The following is a 3,957-nucleotide window of genomic DNA, read 5'->3' on the forward strand; positions in this document are numbered from 1 at the left end:
CGTATACAACAAAATGGCCACGAAACACAGGATAATGACAAAATACGTGAAACGAAAATTCGTCTGCATGTGTTGTTGATAGGCCATTTGCCGTGGGGTTTCAGAACACAATATGGTATTTTGCTTATTAATGCACGGTAGTTCGCCATACGGCTTATCTTGAAGACCAGGTTGAAGAAAGGCAAACCTACGCTTACAGAATTTACAGATTTAGAGAAAGCTGTTGAACGTTGACTGAAATATAATCTTTGAAAATGTGGTGGTAGCACAGATTACAGGTAGCGACATGTTATATACAACTTGTACGGAAGCTAAACTGCAGTTGTAAGAGTCATTCAATCCGCACATTCAGCAATCAAGAAAGGAAGCCAAAGAGAAATTTGAAGAAGGAATCAAAGTTCAGAGAGAAGAAATAAAAACTTGGGGTTTGCCGGTGACATTGTAATTCCGTCAGAGACAGCAAAGGACTTGGAAGAGCAGTTGGAGGGAGTGGAAAATGTCTTGAAAGAAGGATATAAGATAAACATTAACAAAAGCAAAACAAGGGTTATGGATTGCAGACGAATAAAATCAGGGGACGCTGAACTTAGGAAATGACGTATTAAAAGTGGTAAATGATGTTTGCTATTTCGGCAGTAAAATAATAAAGTTGACATGACATAAAAGGCAGACTAACAATAGCAAGAAAACCATCTCTGAAGAAGAGGAATTTTTTGACATCGAATATAAATTGTCAAGAAGTCGTTTCTGAAGATATTTGCCTGGAGTGTAACCTGTACGGAAGTAAAACCTAGAAAATAAACAGTTCAGACAAGAAGAGAATAGAAGCTTTCAGATGTGGTGCTATAGCAGAATGCTGAAGATTGGATAGGTAGAACCGATAACTAATGATTAGGTTGTTGCTGCTGTGGTCTTAAGTCCAGAGACTGGTTTGATGCAGCTGTCCATGCTACTCTATCCTGTGCAAGCTTCTTCATCTCCCAGCCCTCTGAATGTGTTTAGAGTATTCGTCTCTTGGTCTCCCTCTACGATTTTTACTCTCCGCGCTGCCCTCCAATACTAAATTGGTGATCCCTTGATGCCTCAGAACATGTCCTATCAACCGATCCCTTCTTCTAGTCAAGTTGTGTCACAAATTCCGCTTCTTCCCACTTCTATTCAGTACTTCCTCCTTAGTTACGTGATCTACCCATCTAATCTTCAGCATTCTTCTGTAGCACCACATTGCAAAAGCTTTTATTTTCTTCTTGTCTAAACTATTTATCGCCCATGTTTGACTTCCGTGCATGGCTACACTCCATAAAAATACTTTCAGAAACGACTTCCTTAAATCTATACTCGATGTTAACAAATTTCTCTTCTTCAGAAACGCTTTCTTTGCATTGCCAGTCTACATTTTATATCCTCTCTGCTTCGACAATCATCAGTTCCTTTGTTCCGCAAATAGCAAAATAAATCTACTACTTTAAGTGTCTCATTTCCTACTTTATTTCCCTCAGCATCGCCTGATTTAATTCGACCACATTCCATTATCCTTGTTTTGCTTATGTTGATGTTTATCTTATATCCTCCTTTTAAGACACTGTCCATTCCATTCATTTACCTTCCCAGATTCTTTGTTGTCTCTGACAGAATTACAATGTCATCGGCAAACCTGAAAGTTTTTGTTTCTTCTCCATGGATTTTAATTCCTACTTCGTATTTTTCTTTTGTATCCTTTACTGCTTGCTCAATGTACAGATTGAATAACACTGGGGAGAGGCTACAACCCTGTCTCACTCCCTTCCAAACCACTGCTTCCCTTCAGCCCCTCGACTATAGTAACTGCCATCTGGTTTCTGTACAAATTGTAAATAGCCTTTCGCTCCCTGTATTTTACCCCTCCCACCTTTAGAATTTAAAAGAGAGTATTCCAGTCAACATTGTCAAAAGCTTTCTCTAAGTCTACAAATACTAGAAACGTAGGTTTGCCTTTCGTTAATCTATCTTCTAAGACAGTTTAGGTACTAAAGCGATATGGGTTACAGACTAAAAAAACGATCAACAAGACACGTGCAGAGGCATCAAGGAATCGTGAATTTGGTGTTGGAGCGAAAGAGTGGGGGATAAAAATTGTAGAGGGGGACCACGAGGTAAATACAGTGCCCAGATTCTAATGGATGTAGGTTCCAGCAGTTATTCGGAGATGAAGTGTCTTGCACAGTATAGAGTAGCATGAAGAGTTGCATCAAACCGTTAGGACTGAAGACTACCACCACCCCAACAACAACAAATACATACTAACTGCTAAAAAAAAGGGCGAAAAGCCACATATGAAACAATCAAAGTAAGACCCTTTCCATTTTATTAAGGATTATTGAAGGGTCCGCAACCGGCCACAAATACTTTTAGATAGCTTTGCTTTATAGCCATGATAAGCTTCGGAGGATTACGTCCATACTATACTTGTTTTAGTACTCCTGTGAGTAACGTCAACTGCCGAAAGAAATGTAGCCATTTGAAAGTGGGCGTAATGTCAAGACAGCAAAATGAAGCTTTTCAAGAATATTTATGCCTTCTTGCGGTCTCCCGTAGCAATCCTTATTCGATTAACAGCCACGGAGCTGAACAAGATCCAGCAGCGAATACATAATATTTGAATTTAGCCTGCATGTATACTACTGTCTTTAGATAAAGAAAAGAATCATTCCATGTTCAAAATTCTCTCCTGCCTATCCACATCTGCCCACGTAAAACGCGTCGTAATGGTCGCCTGTGGGTGTTAATTGTGTAGCTAACAAGTTAAAGGCAGTGAAGTCTGGTATTCCGGCAGTGGAACACGGGAGGGGCAGAAACTGGCCCGGGACGTACCGGTATTACACAATGGAGGAATCCGAGTCCCGTTACGAAATCTCCATGGGCCGCCAGAAGAACCTCCCTGCGGCTCCTCGCCCTGACGCACGTGCAGCGGTTAACGGGACATTCTGCACCCTCTCTGTGGAGGCTGTAGTCTTCTGGAGATGTAGCAAACCACGCTCCAACTGTAAACACGAACTCAGCAGAAGAGTTGCAATCTCGAAAGCCTACCGGAACGACTAGCTCTTCCACTTGAATGGTCAGAACTTAAATGTTGTTCATCTACATGTGCATAAGTACGCCGCAAACCACCGTGTGGTGTGTGGCGGAGGGTATCTTCTACCACCACTAGCGATCCCTATGCTGTTCCACTTGCAGATAGAGCGAGGCAGAAACGACGATCCAAATCCTTCCGTTTCGAGCCCTAATTTCTCGTATCTTATCTTCGTCGTTGTTACGTGCAATGTACGTTGGCTGCAGCAGAGTTATTCAGTAGTTAGTTTCAAACGCCGATTATCTAAACTTTCTCACTAGCTACGATAACATTGGAAGCTGATGAAGTGAATTAAAATGTGTATTGCGGCCAGGACTCGAACCTGGGTCTTCTTGCTTAATATGCAGATACGCCACCGCAGCATTACAGCCAAGAGCGCTGCACGAACACTCTGGTCAAGTACCCTCCCCAACACAAACCCCAGTTCACACCTCCCCTTATATTGTGACTATTACCAGGGTCTTCGAGTGTATTGAGTTGGGTATTTCGTGCTGTCCCGATACCAAGATGCTGCGGTGGTGTAATGGTCAGCATATCTGCCTAGTAAGCAAGAAGTTCCGGGTTTGAGTCCTGGCCGCAGCACAAATGTTAGTTCATTTCTTCTACTTCCAATATTATCGTGGATAAATTAGAGACTTAAATGTCTCGGGGAAAATTTAATTTAAGATTTCTCCATAGCGTTTGGCTAATAGAACGTCGCAGTCCCTCCAGGGATTCCCATTTGAGTTCACGAAGTATCTCCTCTTTAATACTCGCGTGTTGTTCCAAATATAGCAGCACCCTTCTGAATTGGTTCGATGTCTTCTTTCGAACCAACATGGTGGGGACCCCACACAGTCCAGCAATAC

At 42.0% G+C, this 3,957-nt stretch overlaps 1 non-coding gene across 1 annotated transcript; it reads left to right on the plus strand.

Moving 5' to 3' along the window:
* Window positions 1-3,618: 3,618 nt before the first annotated feature.
* Window positions 3,619-3,691, plus strand: Trnat-agu (transfer RNA threonine (anticodon AGU)). Its single transcript has one exon. It is a non-coding gene; the product is annotated as a tRNA-Thr (tRNA).
* Window positions 3,692-3,957: the final 266 nt, after the last annotated feature.

Source organism: Schistocerca serialis, chromosome 1 (genome assembly GCF_023864345.2).
Source record: "Schistocerca serialis cubense isolate TAMUIC-IGC-003099 chromosome 1, iqSchSeri2.2, whole genome shotgun sequence".
In the NCBI taxonomy this organism is placed as follows: domain Eukaryota; kingdom Metazoa; phylum Arthropoda; class Insecta; order Orthoptera; family Acrididae; genus Schistocerca; species Schistocerca serialis.